General features: G+C 40.5%; 1 pseudogene; it reads left to right on the forward strand.

The window, feature by feature from the left end:
- Positions 1–1,985: 1,985 nt before the first annotated feature.
- Positions 1,986–3,728, forward strand: LOC106594926 (major histocompatibility complex class I-related gene protein-like; annotated as a pseudogene).
- Positions 3,729–25,249: the final 21,521 nt, after the last annotated feature.

Below are 25,249 nucleotides of genomic sequence, written 5' to 3' on the forward strand. Positions count from 1 at the left end.
TAACTAGGCAAGTCAGTTAAGAACAAATTCTTATTTTCAATGACGGCCTAGGAGGAAGGCCCTAAAAATTGTCAAAGACCCCAGCCACCCCAGTCATAGACTGTTCTCTCTACTACCACATGGCAAGTGGTACAAGAGTGCCAAGTCTCGGACAAAAATGCTTCTCAACAGTTTTTACCCGCAAGCCATAAGACTCCTGAACAGGTAATCAAATGGCTACCCGGACTGTTTGCATTGTGTGCCCCCCCAACCCCTCTTTTTACGCTGCTGCTACTCTGTTTATCATATATGCATAGTCACTTTAACTATACATTCATGTACATACTACCTCAATTGGGCCGACCAACCAGTGCTCCCGCACATTGGCTAACCGGGTTATCTGCATTGTGTCCCGCCACCCACCACACGCCAACCCCTCTTTTACGCTACTGCTACTCTCTGTTCATCATATATCCATAGTCACGTTAACCATATCTACATGTACATACTACCTCAATCAGCCTGACTAACCAGTGTCTGTATGTAGCCTCACTACTTTTATAGCCTCGCTACTGTATATAGCCTGTCTATTTACTGTTGTTTTATTTCTTTAGTTACCTATTGTTCACCTAATATATTTTTTGCACTATTGGTTAGAGCCTGTAAATAAGCATTTCACTGTAAGGTCTACACCTGTTGTATTCGGCGCCCGTGACAAATAAACTTTGATTTGATTTGAACAGTGGATTAACTGCCTTGTTCAGGGGCAGAACGACAGATTTTTACCTTGTCAGCTCAGGGATTCAATCTTGCAACCTTTCAGTTACTAGTCCAATGCTCTAACCACTAGCCTACCTGCCGCCCCATCTTGTCTTGGCTCTGCATGGGGGTTGAAAAATCCTGGTAACTTTCCCAAAGTTGGGAATTAGTGGTATTTTGCAACCCTAACTTGGTTAGACTGTCTGTTTTCTACCATTCCACATCCTGAAAAAATTACAATAAGTCACTACTTAGTTAGTTGTTGAAAAGTCTATTATAAAAGTCTAGGGTTGGAAAGTTATAGCAACTAAACATAAGCAATTTACTGTATTTGGTCATACTTTTATATGAACAGCTGCTGTTTTTAAAATGTGTATGGCAATATAATTCATACATCATTTATTGTCACCCTGCCAATTTCAAACAAAAGATGGCTACTGTAATATCCATTCAAAAGCACAAACAACCTAAACTAACTGGTTCAAAGTCCCCCTTCCAAAGCACAAACAACCTAAACTAACTGGTTCAAAGTCCCCATTCCAAAGCACAAACAACCTAAACTAACTGGTTCAAAGTCCCCATTCCAAAGCACAAACAACCTAAACTAACTGGTTCAAAGTCCCCATTCCAAAGCACAAACAACCTAAACTAACTGGTTCAAAGTCCCCATTCCAAAGCACAAACAACCTAAACTAACTGGTTCAAAGTCCCCATTCCAAAGCACAAACAACCTAAACTAACTGGTTCAAAGTCCCCATTCCAAAGCACAAACAACCTAAACTAACTGGTTCAAAGTCCCCATTCCAAAGCACAATACCTAATGGTGGTTAATATTTGACTGTTTCATTGATTACATTTTTTTTTGCAAAGTGGTCCACAATCTTTCTTGGCCTCTTATATAAGTTTGTCTGGATTGGGAAGTGTTCAGAAGGTGGTATTAAAAATTCCCATTCCTGCACACACAATCTGAGAGGAGACGTGGAGGGAGGAGTGGTTGTGTGTATGTTTGTGTATGAGGAGAGCTGGACAGGCAAAACAGAGAGAGGGGCGGGATTAGCAGGCTAATACACACACACACACACACACACACACACACACACACACACACACACACACACACACACACACACACACACACACACACACACACACACACACACACACACACACTGTGGACTCAAGCCACACACATGCTGCACACTCTAGCACACATTTGAATCAAACACAGACAGACAGAACATGAACACAGTCATACACACACACGCACACATTCAGGTCCAAGGATTTTTTGTAATTCATTTACAGTATCATCTGACTGGTGTTTCGCTGTGTGCGCAACATGCAACATGCAGCATGACTCACCCTCTCTTCCTCATTCTCCCCTCAGCTTAATTTTGTCTTAAATTTCCGCCTTCACTTGTTTGATTCGTTCAACAGAATTAAAGTACCGTACCTTGTTTTGACAAGTGAAAAGAAAAGTCTGTCAGACACTTCAGAGCTTGAAACCTGCTACGTGAGGATACTGGAAAAGTAGTGAACATTTCAAAATCATGGCCAAACTGTCTGTCCTTTTATTTATTCATTCGTTTTACACCGTTGTCAACGCAGGTAAGATGGACTATCTACTTTCTCTCATAACTCATTTAATGATTTGTTATGTTATAAAAAATATCCATATCTGTGTATAATTACTCCTCTACCAGGTTCAGGATCACATTCTCTGTGGGCACTTGCAACACACATCATCGGAGAGACGCCTTTCCCTGAGTTTACCGTTGTGGTGATGTTGGATGATGTTCAAGTGGCTTACTATGACTCCAACATGAAAGACTTTATCTACAGGGTAAATAACCCCTCAGACAAAATACACGACGAAGCTCAGGAAGGAGCTTATGTATTTGGAGTTATATACCAGAGCATTAAAGAGAGATCCTTTCAGCTAAAGCACCACTTCATCCTCACAGAAGGTGTTCAAGCTCAGCAAAGAATGTCTGGCTGTGAGATGTTGGACAATGGAGAACCAGCCATGGTCATGGTAAAGGACACTTTCAATGCCATTTATACAGATCAAATGGTATATTACAACATGACACATTTTATATATGATGCTGGGAAACTACTACCAGGATGGGATGGGATGGGATGAGGCAAGCATATGAAAGAGTACTGTTTGAGAATGTTCACCTTCCCATTTGCATCAGAACACAGAAGACTCTACTGAAGATAGAGAAGAACGTTGTGATGCGTAAAGTTCCTCCCAGACTCAGGTTGATAAAGAAAGAGGTTTCTGGAGGGCTCCAGGTGAGCTGCCCGGCGTTTGGTTTCTACCCCCGCCACATCAACCTGACCCTGCTGAGAGACGGCCAGCCAGTGGCAGAACAGGAGCTGACAGGGGGGGAGGTGCTGCCTAGTGGAGATGGGACCTACCAGCTGAGGAAGAGTCTGGAGGTCAGTACTGAGGAGCTAAAGAAGAGACACAACTACACCTGTACTGTCTCTCACCTCAGTCTGGACAACAAGCTGGATGTCAGTTGGGAGTCTGGGGCAGAGAGAGTTCACCTGTCCACACTCTCAATTCTACTGGTGATGCTGCTGATTCTTATTCTATTGGTCATATTCATTTGTGTCAAAAGGAGGTGGAGTAACACTGCCTCCCAGTCTAAACTTGCCAACGTTGATGCAAATGTGTCAGAAGAAATGTACCTTTATTCAGTTTCTGAGACTTAATAAAATGGTGGGACACTGATGCAACTTTGTCGATTCAGCTCAAATCACAATGAAAATATAACTGCCAGAGAGCACCTATGAGGGCAGACACAAAATGTATGAATTATTCTGTTATTGTTGGTTAATCTTCCCCTCAACAACGTTCTGTAAAGGATCAGTTTGGGGAGACTGTTGACAATAACAAATATCTGGGCATTAGTCCAGATCTGCATTTATATATTTTATATGCTGGTTTGGCATCCCGACAATAAACAAAGGTAATCTTTGAATTATTTCTGTTATGTAATCTGTCATTTATAATCATGACTATTCATTCATTTCACAATGCACTTTATATCTGCAGTCAGTGCCATGAAAAGTCCTTTAGTGTTACTTTTCCCCAGTCAAATATTCAGGCTTATATTTCCACTTCAAGGCTGGAACACAACATAGAAAAATAAGATCTATCTACTATTATGTTATGATAAACACTGAATGGTATATCAAAAGGTTGAAAAGCCAATATCTCCATTCCACATTGTGAAATAAGTATCCTTCCATGTTACCTGCTTCCTAATGAGACTAACCAGGTCTCCTGCACATCCTAAACCTGCTTGGTGCATTTGTCCATGTAAAAGCCATAAAAATAACTTACCTACATTCCATTACCGATGTAAAGGGCAGGTGCTCATAGACTATGTTCCAAATAGCACCCTATTCCCTAAATAGTGCACTAGCGGCCCTGGTCAAAAGTAGTGCCCTATATAGACTATAGGGTGCCATTTGGGATGCAGATATAATCACTGGCTTTAGTTAATTAAGTTCCCCAGTTCTGCACACTCCAGTGTTTTCACATAAAACATCCTAAAGGAAGAAAAAAGGCAGAATTGTATTTGTCTTGGAGACAGATGCCTCATTATGTCATTTGTCAATCTGAAATGAATCAGTGTTAGTGCTGCTCGAGAGCAGAGATTAATACAACACAAATACTGTATTTGCTTTCGGAAGACTCACACACACACACACACACACACACACACACACACACACACACACACACACACACACACACACATACACACACACACATGGCTGCTCTGTCATTGTATATCTCCCCATGCTATATTATATTTAAGGAACAAGGCTCGAGGGATGTGGTATATAACCAATATACCACGGCTAAGGACTGCTCTTAGTCAGACTGCTCTTAGACGCAACGCGGAGTGCCTGGGCACAGCCCTTAGCCATGGTATATTGGCCATATACCACAAACCCCCGAGGTGCCTTATTGCTATTATAAACTGCTTAACAATGTAATTAGAGCAGTAAAATAAATGTTTTGTCATACACGTGGTATACGGTCTGATATACCACGGCTGTCAGCCAATCAGCAGTCAGGGCTCGAACCACCCAGTTAATAATAATAAATCAAGTCTTCTTAATTTTCTGGCATTTCTAACCAGATCCTGCCTCAGCAGTTCTGTCATTCTGAGTGTAACAGTGGATCTTCTATTCTACCAGCCACTGCCCAGACGACACCATTGATTTACACTTTTGCAGAAGGCTACAGAGACTAGTCTAGGGAAGGAAACTCCAAACATGGTAGTCTCTAGAGGACACACTGGCACAGTCACACACACAAGCAGGGACTGATGTATGCACACACGCATTTATAGTGTGATCTAACTGGTCCTTGGCCGCGGACACAACATGCAAAATGACTGTGTTTAGACAATCAAGACACCAAGCTAAATCCAAGGGCAGAAAACATGTTACAGAATAAATCATCTGGGCAGCCCCTTGAACAGCCTGGAGTTTCCAGATTAAGCTGGGTGAAGTCATTTCCAGACTGACACCAAAGCGAAAGCGCCCTCTCTTCCTCATTCCACCCTGTTACAGACACACTGAAGCTTGATGTGCAATTAAACTGAATGTTTTTACTTTAGATCCATATATTAACTCATACAAACGTGTGTGATCCTCACACATCCAGGGGTCCTACTGATCTCCCCAAACTCCAACCAACCCCAACCAACCAACTCCAAACAACGAATCACAAACAACCATAAACAGGTACCCCAAAGAACCACAAACATCCCCAAACATGTATCTCAAACAACCAAACTAGCTACTAGCTAAGCCCTGGACCAGACCTAGTTAGTATGACCAAAGCTAGACCAGAGTTAATGTGGACCAGAGCTAGCTAGCCATTAGCTACACCCTGGACCAGAGCTACTTAGTGCGGACCAGAGCTATACCAGAGCTGGTTTGGACCAGAGCTAGCTAGCTACTATCTATGCCATGGACCAGAGCTAGTGACAGATTATAGCTCTGGTCCAGGGTTTTCGAACACTGCATGCGCACATATTAACTGAGACACAAAAAAACCCATCTGAAACGCAAGCGCATGCACTTTGAGGTTCGCAGACCAGGTGGCCTCAGCGCACATAATCTACAGCTGGACAGTTTTCGATGTTTGGGGTTGTTTGGGGTACATGTTTCTGATTCTTATTGGCAGACTCGACAGCCTTGGTCTCTCAAATGATTGCCTCGCCTGGTTTACCAACTACATCTCTGATAGTGTTCAGTGTGTCAAATCGGAGGGCCTGTTGTCCGGACCTCTGGCAGTCTCTATGGGTGTGCCACAAGGTTCAATTCTCGGGCCGACTCTCTTCTCTGTATACATCAATGATGTTGCTGGTGATTCTCTGATCCACCTCTACGCAAACGACACCATTCTGTATACTTCTGGCCTCTCTTTGGACACTGTGTTAACTAACCTCCAGACGAGCTTCAATGCCATACAACTCTCCTTCCATGGCCTCCAACTGCTCTTAAACGCAAGTAAAACTAAATGCATGCTATTCAATCGATCACTGCCCGCACCTGCTCGCCCGTCCAGCATCACTACTCTGGACGGCTCTGACTTAGAATACGTGGACAACTACAAATACCTGGGTGTCTGGTTAGACTGTAAACTCTCCTTCCAGACTCACATTAAGCATCTCCAATCCAAAATGAATTCTAGAATCGGCTTCCTATATTGCAATAAAGCATCCTTCACTCATGCTGCCAAACATACCCTCGTAAAACTGACCATCCTACCGATCCTCGACTACGGTGATGTCATCTATAAAATAGCCTCCAACACTCTACTCAACAAACTGGATGCAGTCTATCACAGTGCCATCCGTTTTGTCACCAAAGCCCCATACACTACCCACCATTGCGACCAGTACGCTCTCGTTGGTTGGCCCTCGCTTCATACTCGTCGCCAAACCCACTGGCTACAGGTTATCTACAAGGCTCTGCTAGGTAAAGCCCCGCCTTATCTCAGCTCACTGGTCACCATAGCAGCACCCACTCGTAGCACGCGCTCCAGCAGGTATAACTCACTGGTCACCCCCAAAGCCAATTCCTCCTTTGGTCATCTTTCCTTCCAGTTCTCTACTGCCAATGACTGGAACGAACTGCAAAAATCTCTGAAGCTGGAGACTCATATCTCCCTCACTAGCTTTAAGCACCAGCTGTCAGAGCAGCTCACAGATCACTGCACCTGTACATAGCCCATCTGTAAACAGCCCATCTATCTACCTACCTCATCCCCATACTGTATTTATTTATTTATCTTGCCCCTTTGCACCCCAGTATCTCTACTTGCACATTCATCTTCTGCACATCTACCATTCCAGTGTTTAATTGCTATATTGTACTTACTTTGCCACCATGGCCTATTTATTGCCTTAACTTACCTCATTTGCACTCATTGTATATAGACTTTTTGTTTTCTTTTGTTCTACTGTATTATTGACTATATGTTTTGTTTATTCCATGTGTAACTCTGTGTTGTTGTATGTGTCGAATTGCTATGCTTTATCTTGGCCAGGTCGCAGTTGCAAATGAGAACTTGTTCTCAACTAGCCTACCTGGTTAAATAAAGGTGAAATAAATAAAATAAATCAATTGTTTCTGGTTGTTTGGAGTTGCTTGGGGATCCTGTTTGGGGTTGTTTGGAGTTGTTTGGGGTTGTTTAGGGATCCTGTTTGAAGTTTTTTGGAGTTGTTTAGGGATCTTGTTTGGGGTTGTTTGGAATTGTTTGGAGTTGTTTAGGGATCCTGTTTCTGGTTGTTTGGAGTTGTTTAGGGATCCTATTTGGGGTTGTTTGTGGTTGTTTAGGGATCCTGTTTGGGGTTGTTTCTGATTGTTTGGAGTTGTTTAGGGATCCTGTTTGGGATTGTTTGTGATTGTTTGGAGTTGTTTAGGGATTCTGTTTGGGGTTGTTTGGGGTTGTTTAGGGATCCTGTTTGGGGTTGTTTGGAGTTGTTTAAGGATCCTATTTGGGGTTGTTTGGGGTTGTTTAGGGATCCTGTTTGGGGTTGTTTGGGGTTGTTTAGGGATCCTGTTTGGGGTTGTTTGTGATTGTTTGGAGTTGTTTAGGGATTCTGTTTGGGGTTGTTTGTGACTGTTTGGAGTTGTTTAGGGATTCTGTTTGGGGTTGTTTGTGACTGTTTCGAGTTGTTTGGGGATCCTGTTTGGGGTTGTTTAGGATTGTTTGGAGTTGTTTAGGGATTCTGTTTGGGGTTGTTTGTGATTGTTTGGAGTTGTTTAGGGATCCTGTTTGGGGTTGTTTGTGACTGTTTGGAGTTGTTTGGGGATCCTGTTTGGGGTTGTTTGTGATTGTTTGGAGTTGTTTAGGGATTCTGTTTGGGGTTGTTTGTGATTGTTTGGAGTTGTTTAGGGATCCTATTTGGGGTTGTTTGGAGTTGTTTAGGGATCCTATTTGGGGTTGTTTGGAGTTGTTTAGGGATCCTATTTGGGGTTGTTTGGGGTTGTTTAGGGATTCTGTTTGGGATTGTTTGGAGTTGTTTAGGGATCCTGTTTGGGGTTGTTTGTCATTGTTTGGAGTTGTTTAGGGATTCTGTTTGGGGTTGTTTGTGATTGTTTGGAGTTGTTTAGGGATCCTATTTGGGGTTGTTTGGAGTTGTTTAGGGATCCTATTTGGGGTTGTTTGGAGTTGTTTAGGGATCCTATTTGGGGTTGTTTGGGGTTGTTTAGGGATCCTGTTTGGGGTTGTTTGTGATTGTTTGGAGTTGTTTAGGGATTCTGTTTGGGGTTGTTTGTGATTGTTTGGAGTTGTTTAGGGATCCTGTTTGGGGTTGTTTGTGATTGTTTGGAGTTGTTTAGGGATCCTATTTGGGGTTGTTTGGGGTTGTTTAGGGATCCTGTTTGGGGTTGTTTGTGATTGTTTGGAGTTGTTTAGGGATTCTGTTTGGGGTTGTTTGTGATTGTTTGGAGTTGTTTAGGGATCCTGTTTGGGGTTGTTTGTGACTGTTTGGAGTTGTTTGGGGATCCTGTTTGGGGTTGTTTGTGATTGTTTGGAGTTGTTTAGGGATTCTGTTTGGGGTTGTTTGTGATTGTTTGGAGTTGTTTAGGGATCCTATTTGGGGTTGTTTGTGGTTGTTTAGGGATCCTTTTTGGGGTTGTTTGTGATTGTTTGGAGTTGTTTAGGGATTCTGTTTGGGGTTGTTTGGGGATGTTTAGGGATCCTGTTTGGGCTTGTTTGGAGTTGTTTGGGGATCCTGTTTGGGGTTGTTTGTGATTGTTTGGAGTTGTTTAGGGATTCTGTTTGGGGTTGTTTGTGATTGTTTGGAGTTGTTTAGGGATCCTGTTTGGGGTTGTTTGTGACTGTTTGGAGTTGTTTGGGGATCCTGTTTGGGGTTGTTTGTGATTGTTTGGAGTTGTTTAGGGATTATGTTTGGGGTTGTTTGTGATTGTTTGGAGTTGTTTAGGGATCCTATTTGGGGTTGTTTGTGGTTGTTTAGGGATCCTATTTGGGGTTGTTTGGAGTTGTTTAGGGATCCTATTTGGGGTTGTTTGGAGTTGTTTAGGGATCCTATTTGGTGTTGTTTGGAGTTGTTTAGGGATCCTATTTGGGGTTGTTTGGGGTTGTTTAGGGATCCTGTTTGGGGTTGTTTGTGATTGTTTGGAGTTGTTTAGGGATTCTGTTTGGGGTTGTTTGTGATTGTTTGGAGTTGTTTAGGGATCCTGTTTGGGGTTGTTTGTGATTGTTTGGAGTTGTTTAGGGATCATATTTGGGGTTGTTTGGGGTTGTTTAGGGATCCTGTTTGGGGTTGTTTGTGATTGTTTGGAGTTGTTTAGGGATCCTGTTTGGGGTTGTTTGTGATTGTTTGGAGTTGTTTAGAGATTCTGTTTGGGGTTGTTTGTGATTGTTTGGAGTTGTTTAGGGATTCTGTTTGGGGTTGTTTGTGATTGTTTGGAGATGTTTAGGGATCCTGTTTGGGGTTGTTTGTGACTGTTTGGAGTTGTTTGGGGATCCTGTTTGGTGTTTTTTGTGATTGTTTGGAGTTGTTTAGGGATTCTGTTTGGGGTTGTTTGTGATTGTTTGGAGTTGTTTAGGGATCCTATTTGGGGTTGTTTGGGGTTGTTTAGGGATCATGTTTGGGGTTGTTTGTGATTTTTTGGAGTTGTTTAGGGATCCTGTTTGGGGTTGTTTGTGATTGTTTGGAGTTGTTTAGGGATCCTGTTTGGGGTTGTTTGTGATTGTTTGGAGTTGTTTAGGGATCCTGTTTGGGGTTGTTTGTGATTGTTTGGAGTTGTTTAGAGATTCTGTTTGGGGTTGTTTGTGATTGTTTGGAGTTGTTTAGGGATTCTGTTTGGGCTTGTTTGTGATTGTTTGGAGTTGTTTAGGGATTCTGTTTGGGATTGTTTGTGATTGTTTGGAGTTGTTTAGGGATCCTATTTGGGGTTGTTTGGAGTTGTTTAGGGATCCTATTTGGGGTTGTTTGGGGTTGTTTAGGGATTCTGTTTGGGGTTGTTTGGGGTTGTTTAGGGATCCTGTTTGGGGTTGTTTGGAGTTGTTTAGGGATCCTATTTGGGCTTGTTTGGGGTTGTTTAGGGATCCTATTTGGGGTTGTTTGGAGTTGTTTAGGGATCCTGTTTGGGGTTGTTTGGGGTTGTTTAGGGATTCTGTTTGGGGTTGTTTGGGGTTGTTTAGGGATCCTGTTTGGGGTTGTTTGGAGTTGTTTAGGGATCCTATTTGGGCTTGTTTGGGGTTGTTTAGGGATCCTGTTTGGGGTTGTTTGGGCTTGTTTACGGATCCTGTTTGGGGTTGTTTGTGATTGTTTGGAGTTGTTTAGGGATTCTGTTTGGGGTTGTTTAGGGTTGTTTAGGGATCCTGTTTGGGGTTGTTTGGAGTTGTTTAGGGATCCTATTTGGGGTTGTTTGGGGTTGTTTAGGGATCCTGTTTGGGGTTGTTTGTGATTTTTTGGAGTTGTTTAGGGATCCTGTTTGGGGTTGTTTGTGACTGTTTGGAGTTGTTTAGGGATTCTGTTTGGGGTTGTTTGTGACTGTTTGGAGTTGTTTAGGGATCCTGTTTGGGGTTGTTTGTGACTGTTTGGAGTTGTTTGGGGATCCTGTTTGGGGTTGTTTGTGATTGTTTGGAGTTGTTTAGGGATTCTGTTTGGGGTTGTTTGTGATTGTTTGGAGTTGTTTAGGGATTCTGTTTGGGGTTGTTTGTGATTGTTTGGAGTTGTTTAGGGATCCTATTTGGGGTTGTTTGGGGTCGTTTAGGGATCCTGTTTGGGGTTGTTTGTGATTTTTTGGAGTTGTTTAGGGATCCTGTTTGGGGTTGTTTGTGATTGTTTGGAGTTGTTTAGGGATCCTGTTTGGGGTTGTTTGTGATTGTTTGGAGTTGTTTAGGGATCCTGTTTGGGGTTGTTTGTGATTGTTTGGAGTTGTTTAGAGATTCTGTTTGGGGTTGTTTGTGATTGTTTGGAGTTGTTTAGGGATTCTGTTTGGGGTTGTTTGTGATTGTTTGGAGTTGTTTAGGGATTCTGTTTGGGGTTGTTTGTGATTGTTTGGAGTTGTTTAGGGATCCTGTTTGGGATTGTTTGTCATTGTTTGGAGTTGTTTAGGGATCCTATTTGGGGTTGTTTGGAGTTGTTTAGGGATCCTATTTGGGGTTGTTTGGGGTTGTTTAGGGATCCTGTTTGGGGTTGTTTGGGGTTGTTTATGGATTCTGTTTGGGGTTGTTTGGGGTTGTTTAGGGATCCTGTTTGGGGTTGTTTGGAGTTGTTTAGGGATCCTATTTGGGCTTGTTTGGGGTTGTTTAGGGATCCTGTTTGGGGTTGTTTGGGCTTGTTTACGGATCCTGTTTGGGGTTGTTTGTGATTGTTTGGAGTTGTTTAGGGATTCTGTTTGGGGTTGTTTAGGGTTGTTTAGTGATCCTGTTTGGGGTTGTTTGGAGTTGTTTAGGGATCCTATTTGGGGTTGTTTGGGGTTGTTTAGGGATCCTGTTTGGGGTTGTTTGTGATTTTTTGGAGTTGTTTAGGGATCCTGTTTGGGGTTGTTTGTGACTGTTTGGAGTTGTTTAGGGATTCTGTTTGGGGTTGTTTGTGACTGTTTGGAGTTGTTTAGGGATCCTGTTTGGGGTTGTTTGTGACTGTTTGGAGTTGTTTGGGGATCCTGTTTGGGGTTGTTTGTGATTGTTTGGAGTTGTTTAGGGATTCTGTTTGGGGTTGTTTGTGATTGTTTGGAGTTGTTTAGGGATCCTGTTTGGGGTTGTTTGTGACTGTTTGGAGTTGTTTGGGGATCCTGTTTGGGGTTGTTTGTGATTGTTTGGAGTTGTTTAGGGATCCTATTTGGGGTTGTTTGTGGTTGTTTAGGGATCCTGTTTGGGGTTGTTTGTGATTGTTTGGAGTTGTTTAGGGATCCTGTTTGGGGTTGTTTGTGACTGTTTGGAGTTGTTTGGGGATCCTGTTTGGGGTTGTTTGTGATTGTTTGGAGTTGTTTAGGGATTCTGTTTGGGGTTGTTTGGGGTTGTTTAGGGATCCTTTTTGGGCTTGTTTGGAGTTGTTTGGGGATCCTGTTTGGGGTTGTTTGTGATTGTTTGGAGTTGTTTAGGGATTCTGTTTGGGGTTGTTTGTGATTGTTTGGAGTTGTTTAGGGATCCTGTTTGGGGTTGTTTGTGACTGTTTGGAGTTGTTTGGGGATCCTGTTTGGGGTTGTTTGTGATTGTTTGGAGTTGTTTAGGGATTCTGTTTGGGGTTGTTTGTGATTGTTTGGAGTTGTTTAGGGATCCTATTTGGGGTTGTTTGTGGTTGTTTAGGGATCCTATTTGGGGTTGTTTGGAGTTGTTTAGGGATCCTATTTGGGGTTGTTTGGAGTTGTTTAGGGATCCTATTTGGGGTTGTTTGGAGTTGTTTAGGGATCCTATTTGGGGTTGTTTGGGGTTGTTTAGGGATCCTGTTTGGGGTTGTTTGTGATTGTTTGGAGTTGTTTAGGGATTCTGTTTGGGGTTGTTTGTGATTGTTTGGAGTTGTTTAGGGATCCTGTTTGGGGTTGTTTGTGATTGTTTGGAGTTGTTTAGGGATCATATTTGGCGTTGTTTGGGGTTGTTTAGGGATCCTGTTTGGGGTTGTTTGTGATTGTTTGGAGTTGTTTAGGGATCCTGTTTGGGGTTGTTTGTGATTGTTTGGAGTTGTTTAGAGATTCTGTTTGGGGTTGTTTGTGATTGTTTGGAGTTGTTTAGGGATTCTGTTTGGGGTTGTTTGTGATTGTTTGGAGTTGTTTAGGGATCCTGTTTGGGGTTGTTTGTGACTGTTTGGAGTTGTTTGGGGATCCTGTTTGTGGTTGTTTGTGATTGTTTGGAGTTGTTTAGGGATTCTGTTTGGGGTTGTTTGTGATTGTTTGGAGTTGTTTAGGGATCCTATTTGGGGTTGTTTGGGGTTGTTTAGGGATCCTGTTTGGGGTTGTTTGTGATTTTTTGGAGTTGTTTAGGGATCCTGTTTGGGGTTGTTTGTGATTGTTTGGAGTTGTTTAGGGATCCTGTTTGGGGTTGTTTGTGATTTTTTGGAGTTGTTTAGGGATCCTGTTTGGGGTTGTTTGTGATTGTTTGGAGTTGTTTAGAGATTCTGTTTGGGGTTGTTTGTGATTGTTTGGAGTTGTTTAGGGATTCTGTTTGGGGTTGTTTGTGATTGTTTGGAGTTGTTTAGGGATTCTGTTTGGGGTTGTTTGTGATTGTTTGGAGTTGTTTAGGGATCCTGTTTGGGATTGTTTGTGATTGTTTGGAGTTGTTTAGGGATCCTATTTGGGGTTGTTTGGAGTTGTTTAGGGATCCTATTTGGGGTTGTTTGGGGTTGTTTAGGGATCCTGTTTGGGGTTGTTTGGGGTTGTTTAGGGATTCTGTTTGGGGTTGTTTGTGGTTGTTTAGGGATCCTGTTTGGGGTTGTTTGGAGTTGTTTAGGGATCCTATTTGGGCTTGTTTGGGGTTGTTTAGGGATCCTGTTTGGGGTTGTTTGCGGTTGTTTAGGGATCCTGTTTGGGGTTGTTTGTGATTGTTTGGAGTTGTTTAGGGATTCTGTTTGGGGTTGTTTAGGGTTGTTTAGGGATCCTGTTTGGGGTTGTTTGGAGTTGTTTAGGGATCCTATTTGGGGTTGTTTGGGGTTGTTTAGGGATCCTGTTTGGGGTTGTTTGTGATTTTTTTGGAGTTGTTTAGGGATCCTGTTTGGGGTTGTTTGTGACTGTTTGGAGTTGTTTAGGGATTCTGTTTGGGGTTGTTTGTGACTGTTTGGAGTTGTTTAGGGATCCTGTTTGGGGTTGTTTGTGACTGTTTGGAGTTGTTTGGGGATCCTGTTTGGGGTTGTTTGTGATTGTTTGGAGTTGTTTAGGGATTCTGTTTGGGGTTGTTTGTGATTGTTTGGAGTTGTTTAGGGATCCTGTTTGGGGTTGTTTGTGACTGTTTGGAGTTGTTTGGGGATCCTGTTTGGGGTTGTTTGTGATTGTTTGGAGTTGTTTAGGGATCCTATTTGGGGTTGTTTGTGGTTGTTTAGGGATCCTGTTTGGGGTTGTTTGTGATTGTTTGGAGTTGTTTAGGGATCCTGTTTGGGATTGTTTGTGACTGTTTGGAGTTGTTTGGGGATCCTGTTTGGGGTTGTTTGTGATTGTTTGGAGTTGTTTAGGGATCCTATTTGGGGTTGTTTGTGGTTGTTTAGGGATCCTGTTTGGGGTTGTTTGTGATTGTTTGGAGTTGTTTAGGGATTCTGTTTGGGGTTGTTTGTGATTGTTTGGAGTTGTTTAGGGATCCTGTTTGGGGTTGTTTGTGGTTGTTTAGGGATCCTATTTGGGGTTGTTTGGAGTTGTTTAGGGATCCTATTTGGGGTTGTTTGGAGTTGTTTAGGGATCCTATTTGGTGTTGTTTGGAGTTGTTTAGGGATCCTATTTGGGGTTGTTTGGGGTTGTTTAGGGATCCTGTTTGGGGTTGTTTGTGATTGTTTGGAGTTGTTTAGGGATTCTGTTTGGGGTTGTTTGTGATTGTTTGGAGTTGTTTAGGGATCCTGTTTGGGGTTGTTTGTGATTGTTTGGAGTTGTTTAGGGATCATATTTGGCGTTGTTTGGGGTTGTTTAGGGATCCTGTTTGGGGTTGTTTGTGATTGTTTGGAGTTGTTTAGGGATCCTGTTTGGGGTTGTTTGTGATTGTTTGGAGTTGTTTAGAGATTCTGTTTGGGGTTGTTTGTGATTGTTTGGAGTTGTTTAGGGATTCTGTTTGGGGTTGTTTGTGATTGTTTGGAGTTGTTTAGGGATCCTGTTTGGGGTTGTTTGTGACTGTTTGGAGTTGTTTGGGGATCCTGTTTGTGGTTGTTTGTGATTGTTTGGAGTTGTTTAGGGATTCTGTTTGGGGTTGTTTGTGATTGTTTGGAGTTGTTTAGGGATCCTATTTGGGGTTGTTTGGGGTTGTTTAGGGATCCTGTTTGGGGTTGTTTGTGATTTTTTGGAGTTGTTTAGGGATCCTGTTTGGGGTTGTTTGTGATTGTTTGGAGTTGTTTAGAGATTCTGTTTGGGGTTGTTTGTGATTGTTTGGAGTTGTTTAGGGATTCTGTTTGGGGTTGTTTGTGATTGTTTGGAGTTGTTTAGGGATTCTGTTTGGGGTTGTTTGTGATTGTTTGGAGTTGTTTAGGGATCCTGTTTGTGATTGTTTGTGATTGTTTGGAGTTGTTTAGGGATCCTATTTGGGGTTGTTTGGAGTTGTTTAGGGATCCTATTTGGGGTTGTTTGGGGTTGTTTAGGGATCCTGTTTGGGGTTGTTTGGGGTTGTTTAGGGATTCTGTTTGGGGTTGTTTGTGGTTGTTTAGGGATCCTGTTTGGGGTTGTTTGGAGTTGTTTAGGGATCCTATTTGGGCTTGTTTGGGGTTGTTTAGGGATCCTGTTTGGGGTTGTTTGCGGTTGTTTAGGGATCCTGTTTGGGGTTGTTTGTGATTGTTTGGAGTTGTTTAGGGATTCTGTTTGGGGTTGTTTAGGGTTGTTTAGGGATCCTGTTTGGGGTTGTTTGGAGTTGTTTAGGGATCCTATTTGGGGTTGTTTGGGGTTGTTTAGGGATCCTGTTTGGGGTTGTTTGTGATTTTTTGGAGTTGTTTAGGGATCCTGTTTGGGGTTGTTTGTGACTGTTTGGAGTTGTTTAGGGATTCTGTTTGGGGTTGTTTGTGACTGTTTGGAGTTGTTTAGGGATCCTGTTTGGGGTTGTTTGTGACTGTTTGGAGTTGTTTGGGGATCCTGTTTGGGGTTGTTTGTGATTGTTTGGAGTTGTTTAGGGATTCTGTTTGGGGTTGTTTGTGATTGTTTGGAGTTGTTTAGGGATCCTGTTTGGGGTTGTTTGTGACTGTTTGGAGTTGTTTGGGGATCCTGTTTGGGGTTGTTTGTGATTGTTTGGAGTTGTTTAGGGATCCTATTTGGGGTTGTTTGTGGTTGTTTAGGGATCCTGTTTGGGGTTGTTTGTGATTGTTTGGAGTTGTTTAGGGATCCTGTTTGGGATTGTTTGTGACTGTTTGGAGTTGTTTGGGGATCCTGTTTGGGGTTGTTTGTGATTGTTTGGAGTTGTTTAGGGATCCTATTTGGGGTTGTTTGTGGTTGTTTAGGGATCCTGTTTGGGGTTGTTTGTGATTGTTTGGAGTTGTTTAGGGATTCTGTTTGGGGTTGTTTGGGGTTGTTTAGGGATCCTGTTTGGGGTTGTTTGTGATTGTTTGGAGTTGTTTAGGGATTCTGTTTGGGGTTATTTGTGGTTGTTTTGCAGCCCTCTTCTATAATGTATTCATGCAAGTAATTCAAATATTTACTTTATTTTAACAAAAAATACAAAATAAATATATATAACTGAATTCCCACCATAGTCCCTGAACTCCAATCATTATTTGTCCGTGCCAGTAAAATGTGTTACGTACTACAGATCTTACTTTGATCCCTCTTTTCTCACTGAGAACAGGAAGTGCAAGCTTGTATTTGAGGTTTAAAAAGGCTTCTAAGGTTTGTAATTCACACTTTAAAATGTCAGACTTGACTTGCCCTAACAAAAATGATCAACCCCACACTGCATGTGATACATTCGTTAAGCAACAGCATTCAATACTCAACTGAACTGGAACCCCACATTACTGAACATACCCAAAATAACTTCAGTCACATTCATCATTTAAAAAAATAATAGTCAGTAATATGTGCGTTCCAGAAGAAATTCCCTCTGAGAGATCTTGTTCTTGGATTGAAGAAGTTCCCGTAAGAATGCTTTTTTACATTTCTTATACAGCAGGGGCAACCTTCTAACATAAGTTGTGCATCTATAGTATCTTGACATGCTCTCAAAAACACAAATAAAATGTCATTAATTGAGTAAGTCTTGAAGGTATTGCTTTGTATATAAAATACAATTCTTTATAATATATTGGGAAGTTATATGTTTCTAAGAAATTTCTATAAGAGAGTATATTCCCTTCTTAATCAAATAAATCATGCACAAATATAATATTTATATCAAACCAGTTAGGGAAGAATAAAGACTTGTTTTTAACAACAATATCTTTATTGTTCCACAGAAGTGTTTTGTGTAGGGAGAAGTTGTGGACATGATTTCCAGGCTAAAAGGGCTTGTTGGGGAAATTTTGACAGTTTGATGGGTAATTTTGCCGGAGAATAGTAGCACCAACCCAATTTCATAAAAATATGACAAGGATTGAAGTATCATATAGATTCAGAGCTAAGCATACATATTTTTTTAAATCCAGATTACTTTAAAAGGTATTGTTGATATCAATAAATCTAGTACTTCAAGCCCATCAACAGCTCTTTGGATTGACATTACAGATTTCTCAAGTTTGTGTTTATTTTTCCATATAAAGTCTAGGAAAGTGTTGTTGATATCCTTGCTGGTTGGATCAGATAGAGATAGAGCAGGGTAGACAATGTGACAGACCCTCTGCTTTGGACAATAAAACCCTTCCAATAATAGAGAGGTCACACTGGAGCCAGTTATTACAGATGGATTTAGTTTTCTTTCATCTCTGAGAGAAATTGAGATGTTGACAGACAATATGGTTTTTCGCCACGTTCGTATTTCACATTATCTTTCACTGGAATATTCTCAATAAATTGGTAATTTGAGTTACACAGGGGCATTTATTTAAGTTAAGTTCCAGACCAGAAGCAGAAGAGAATGATTTGATAATATTAAGTGCAATAGTAACTTGATCCTTGTCTTTTAGAAACAGAGTTGTATCATCTGTTAACTGAGATATATATATAGATTTTTTTTTCTCCAAATATTGAAATAGCTTTTAATTCAGGGTTATTTAAAATGCTAATATATAGTAATTCTACAACTAAAAGCAATAGGAAAGCTGAAATAGGGCAACCCTGGCGTACACAATGGTGAATATTGAATATTTTAGATTTGTTACGATTAATCATAATAAAACTATTAATATCTTTATAAAACATATTGATAACAGAGACAAAGCTAGTTCCGAAACCAAAAGTGTACAACAATGTATTAGGAACTTGTGTTCTATTGTAGCAAATGATTTACAAAAGTCGAGGAATAAAATAATAGCCTTGTAGTCAACTGAATCAGCGTGATCTATCAAGTCTAAAACTAATGTTACAGCTGATGTGGCAACCTTTCATCAAACCAGTTTGGGTTTCATTTATAAAGGTGGTTTAGGCCCATTTTAAGTTTATTAGCATATGCTAAAATTATCAATTCAAAATCTGTATTTAATAATGTAATAGGTCTCCTATTATCTATGAAAAGGGGATCTTTCTCAGGTTCTGATATTGAGGAGATAACCCTTTGTTTCATGGTAGTAGTAGTAATCTCACCATTAGCCAGACATTCTTGGAACATGTTAAATACTGGTTCCTCTAAACGTTCCCAAAAGTGTAAATAAAATTACACAGAAAGATCGACTGTTCCAGGTGCTTTGCCCTTCATATATTTAAGAGCATCTCTAAACTCTACTATAGAAAACTAATCTTCACATATGGACTTGAACTCATCAGAAATCATTGGAACATGAACATAGACATGTTTCATAAAATGTTCACATTCAATTCCATTAAAACTAGATTTATACCGATTTTAATAGAAAGAACACACAGTTAGAGATGATTTTAGGGTCATTACACAAGGTATTGTCAATATATAAGGCAGAAAGAGATTTTCTCTCATAGTTCCTTTTTTCAAGAGCAAAGAAATAGCTTGTGTTTTTCTCTCCATCATCAACCCATTGTTCTCTAGATCTAATGAAGTCCCTTTAATTAAATCAATGTACATTTGATATAGTTCTATTCTAGATGTATTCAAATCTGTTTCTTCCTTTGCTGAAAGGGTATTCTTTTCTAAAAGAACATTCAACTTATTCATAAGCTCATCTCCTTTCAGACATGTTTGCTTCTTTAGTTCCTTACTGTGTGTAATGGTGATAGATCTTCCTTTGAACTTTTTTCCCTTTAACTTCTTTGTTAACGACTGAGTCATTTAGGAGTGAATTAAGTTTCAAGTATTCTCGAATGCCACTGGATTTTTCAGAACATTCTAACTTCAATAATATAATTTTATGATCAGTCAAAGGAGCATGTTTATGCCTTACTTCTTGTACATACTGTAAAAGATGGGGGAGAAATGAGAAACAAATCAATTCTGGATCTGACCATCATTCACTTATTACACCAGGTGTATTTGTTTAAGTTTGTATTAAAGTAAGCTTATCAGCAAGATCCAAAAAGAAAGTCTTATTTGAGGTGTGAGAATTGTACATTGTACATTTAATATATGCAATTGTACATTGCATATATGCAATTGTACATTGCATATAATAAAACAAGCATTATCTAGTTTCTCCCATCTTTGGACACACAAGACTCTGAAATATCACCTCTTAACTTATGAAGCAATATCAATAGTCTCAGCTGAGGGGTTAGACCCGTGACTATAATAAACAGTATTTCCCCATTGTGATTTCTAATAACTAGAATCTGAATCGCAGGAGTGAGTCTCTCGAAGACGAATGAAATATGCATTAGAATGTTTACAAAAAAAATAAATAAGTGATTTTCTTTTAGTTATGTCTCGTAAACCTGATATTTAAAGACACATCATGTAGTTCTTTGAATTCAAAACCTGACAATAAAAAAATAAGGAGTCTTTTGCAATGAGTTCTGGAAAGTCTTCACGTGGGCTCCATGCTTCTGTCTTGCTGCTATATGTAATGATATTAGGAAAGTATTTGTTTCCAGCGAGTGTATTTGATGGGTTGCGTTGCAGTAGCAAGCTTGGCTGGCAAGCCACTTTGGTAGCTACTAGCTGGTTAGCTAGCTGAGACCCAGAAGAGATGAGAATGTTTTTTTGAATGAAGCACATCTTCTGACAGTGACACAGTGCTCCCCTGTGGACTGAAGCTGAACTTTACTACAACAGTATATTTAACCCTGTTCAATGTAGAGATGGTAGAACTGACTAAGTTAAAATAATCATAGAGGACTTATAACCTATTCCATTCTACAGGTGAACATGCTTGGCTCATGTCTGTTTTTTCCATATAGGCTACGTAACAAATTTAAAACTCACCTTTATTAAAGTTGCAATACAAGGTATATACTGTATAGTGTAAAGAATCATTGTACTACCTAAACAGCTGTGAAATATCTGTTCAATAAACAAAATTATAATATTTTCAGCTATTTGATGCTGGTGTACAAAACCGAAAGTCAAAGACGCAAAAACTAAAGTTAAGAACGGGAAGCATAGAAATATTGCACATAGAACATATCTACCGCTTCTTAGACTTGCTTTCAACGATAATGACATATCTATAACTCATATTTCTATGCGAATTTGGTCGGATCGCCCAAAAAGTCACATATTGCAGCTTTAAAGGGTGAAATGATTTCATTAAGCTTTTATTTTGATTACTATTTTTATTCACTTAGCTACTTACTTGTTCTATTGTTGTTGCATTGTTGAAAGGTTAACCTGCAAATAATCATTTCCTTGCACTTTGTATTTCATGTATACCATGTGTTTATGACAAATAAACAAACTTGGACTTGAACTTAGAAGGGAAGGGGGAGGGCAGCCAGAAAGAGAGGGGAAAAGATGGCCAGCTTTGTGGTTAGATTGTAGGTAAACAAAACATTGAAAATACATAGGCTCTTATGTTATGTGTCCTCAAATGGCCGGTGTAGGCCGTCAAAGTAAATGACAATTTGTTCTTAACTGACTTGCCTAGTTAAATAAAGGTTAAATGTAAAAATGTTTTTAAAATGTTATGTAATCTAAAAATCTTACATTAGCTGGTTGAACTGACACAATCTCATTCATTCATCTATTATACAGGTACATTTTTTGGGTCTCAGAGGAGACTAGATTTTTTTTTTTACAGTTGAGTTGCCCTGGTAATGACAGTGTACAGTAACTTTAAAGAGCAACTGACCATAAAAAACAACTTCTCATTTAGAAAGCAGTCTATGTGGCATCAATGTGCATCAGAAACATTTATTCTACTGTCAAAATTGAATACAAAGTTTAAATTGGATAATTTTGGTCATAAAATCTCGTCCAAAACTACGTTTTGTGAGACTTGTGCTCGTGACTGCATCACAACATAAATGAAGGTTGGGTTTATTTCAATCCTGCCCACAGCTGGCAGCACACAAGTACATTTGGGTTGACTTTGGATATGCCTATGGGGCTAGTTAAGGACCATTGGTAAACTACAGAATATACATGAGACAATATGTTAAAATTACAAGAGGTTAACCTCAAACCAACTATAAATTGTATAAATGCATATACAAATATTGAACGCAGTTAATGAGAGAACTAAAAGGTATGCAACACTAAAATATTGTCTCATTTACATTGTGTAATTTATTGATGGTCCTTAACTAGCCCTGGAGATAGGCTATCCAAAGTCAGGTGGCACACCAGCCGGATGAAGCTAATTGGCAAAATAATTTGTCTAACTCTTCCCACATCAAACCCCACACTGAAATCAACTCATGGTTGAATTCAGTGGTGGTCGCTAATGAACAAAATCTAGAACAAGGCCAAATCAGGTAGTGCAGTCTCCCTTGAAAACTAACTAATGTCATGTTGCAACTCTACCTTCCTACTTTTCAGTTGAGCCAAGGAGAAGAAAGTGACAGAGAAGGCAGATGGAGAGAGAACAGAGGTGGGATGAGAACACAGTACACTGTATCACTTCAAGCTGCTCTATAGATTCTAATTAGTTGTAATTGTTTGCACAAATTATAACAGGTGAAATGCAGACTGTAACGGTTGTCGTCGGGGATAGAGGACCAAAATGCAGCAGGAATGTGGATGCTCATCTTGATTTATTTTAAGTCAAGAAAACATCAAAATAACAAACAACGAAGAACTCACGAACAACAAAACAGTCTTGTCAGGCTCACACACGCAAAACAAGAAACAATCTCCCACAAACACTACACCAAACAATTACCCATATATAGGACTCTCAATCAGAGGCAACGAGAAACACCTGCAACAATTGAGAGTCCAGCACCCAAACCTAAACATAGAAAACCTAAACTAGACAGAATGCAGAAATACAACCTAGAACATACACCCAAAACCCAGGAACACATAAATCAAACACCCCTCTACAACACACACAAAGCCCCCACCATACAAAACAAACATCCCTCTGCCACGTCCTGACCAAAATACTAAACAACTACTCCCTCTGCTGGTCAGGACGTGACACAGACAGTGAAAAAGTAAAACATGGTTTTCAAAGAATTTGCAGGTGAGGTAAAAAAGCCTGTGAAATTACTATTAACACCTTAGCACAGTTTGTCTCCGTTTAGAGAGCTAGTAGGGGCATGCGGCTATTGTCTTGGACTGCCAATAGGAACTTGTTATCCACCGGCTGTAGAGTGTAGAAGACGTGTTGTCCCTCAGCACCAAGACAATGGAGTAGAATCGCCTGTTTGTGAGCGTCAGCAGCTCTGTACAGATTTACAGCTACCATATACCAGGGCTGCCAACTTCTGAAGAAAGCTTGGAGTGAGATTTTGCATAGATGGGGTCTGGGGGTCCTCCCCCAGGAAAATTGTACTGTTTTAAAGCTAATTTCCTGCTATTCTATGTATTTTAACATGGCTTAGGCCTATGACCAGGAAAGAGAAAAAAAACACAGGTCAGGTGTATTCATAATGTTTGAACATTAAATGAACACTCAAAATTCACTACTTTTAGATTTTTGGGGAATGAAATTTAAAGTATGCAAATATTTTTTTAACATACTTTTTAGGTAGTTTGACACTATAGTGACAGGAATTAAATTCGATTGTGAGACAGGCAAATGGGAGAAACAGCTGGAAGGTCAGTGGAAATGCTCTGCACATATAAAACTAATATTACAGTTTTTCCCAATTGCTAAAACACAATTTTGCAAACTAGGCTGGTTTTATCAAAATACTTAACACAATTCACAAAACCACACACCCAAACTGAAAAATACCTCATATATCCTGCAAAATGAAGCACTGCAACCAAAACTACATATAGCATTATGAAAATCAAACGTTTGCACGAAATGGCACACACTTCATTCATATTAACAGATTTTTGTCTAACCAACTACACACTGTTGGGCATAATGAAAAGCACTCTCATCTTTAGTATGCTTTGCCATTATACTAAAATAGTTCAAATTGTAGAAAATTCTTCAGATGCACAGAAATATTTGCAGATACACACACATGCTATTTTTTATTTTTCACCAAACAAGTCAGTGCAACATATGCACAGCAGATATATTTACATTGGACTGAACAAAAAATATGCTCACAAAAAAATAGTAAACTGAAAAAGAAAATTGCAGAAAAAATGTGCAGAAAAAATATATATATAAAAAAAAAGAAGAGGCAAGAAAAATAATTAGGCAGCATCTTGCCGCACAGCTGGGTCTGGCCACAACGCCTCATCCACATCACAGGCAATATCTTCCCTTGCCAGACATCGAGGGAAGAAGCGCCTTATCCATCTCTGAATCGCACCCACATCAATCTCATCACATGCCTCTTCCATAGCCTGCACAAGAGGCATGCGCACAAAGGGCTGCCGGTCGTATACCTTCCACCGCCATGCCGAAAATAACTCTTCTATGGGGTTCAGAGATGGTGAGTATGGTGGGAGGTATTGCACGAGAAATGGTGGGTGGTCAGCAAACCAGTTTTGGACTGGGGCTGCACGATGAAAGCTCACGTTGTCCCATACTACAATGTACCGGGTTCTTTGATGGTCTGCATCATTCATACGCTCTGGTGGTATGAGAATGTTGTGGAGTCTGTCCAGAAATGTGAGAATATGGGCTGTGTTGTATGGTCCAAGGTTGGCATGATGGTGGACACCATGCGTATTGGAGATGGCAGCGCACATTGTGATGTTCCCACCACATTGGCCAGGAACATCTATAATGGCTCTGTGGCCAATGACGTTTCTCCCCCTTCTTCTGGCCTTTGCTAGGTTGAACCCAGCCTCATCTATAAAGATGAACTCATGTGGGATTGCATGAGCATCCATTTCCAGTACTCCCTGAAAACAAAGAACAAAAGCAGTCAATATGGTGTTATCCAGTACACTGGAAAACAATGTTGCGTGTAGTGTACTGCAGTCAATATTGTACTTACATCCACATATGCTCGTCTGAGTTTCTTTGAGAGTTTCTCTCAAACGGCACCTTATATAAAGTTGTTTCATTCTGATTTGGTTTCGCTTGAGAATGCGAGCCAATGTGGACTGACTCGTTGAATGTTGTTGAATGTGGTGTTGTCTTGGATGATGTGGCTTTGAATTTCTCGTAATCTGATTTCATTATTTTCCAAAACCAAGTTTACAATGGCAGCTTCCTGTACCCCAGTGAACATTTGACTCCTTCCTCCACCATGGTTGCGTCTCTCAGTCCTTTAGAAAAACAAAAAAACAAAAATATAGGGCTTGGACAATGCAGCCTAAAGATATTTCCCCCACAGTAGAGTAAATTCTACAGGAAATTTGTGCAGTTAGTGTATGACATCAGTCATTCATGAAGTAAACAGGTGTCACCCAACTGATACACTATGACATGGGGTGTACTACATAGTGTGAAAGAAATTTTGGTTACATACCTGTACTCCAGTCTAAATGTCCGGATGACACAGGCGACAGTAAAACAGCTCAAGTTGGGCTGCACTCTCTGTCCAGCCTCTCGCATTGTCAGCCCATGGTTGATGACATGATCAACTAAGGTTGCTCTGATTTCATTTCAAAGTTGTTGTCTTCTTTGGCCATGAACTCCTCTACCAGCTCTACCCCTACCTCTCACTCTTCCTCCACCTCTCATTCTCACCCTCCCTCTTCCTCTTCCTCTCTCTGCAACGGCTTCCATTGTTGCTGTAAAACAAAAGGTGCTCACCTGTGGTCTTTTCATAGTACTTACTTCCTGATTGAAGTGGT

This window comes from Salmo salar, chromosome ssa26, assembly GCF_905237065.1.
Source record: "Salmo salar chromosome ssa26, Ssal_v3.1, whole genome shotgun sequence".
Classification (NCBI taxonomy): domain Eukaryota; kingdom Metazoa; phylum Chordata; class Actinopteri; order Salmoniformes; family Salmonidae; genus Salmo; species Salmo salar.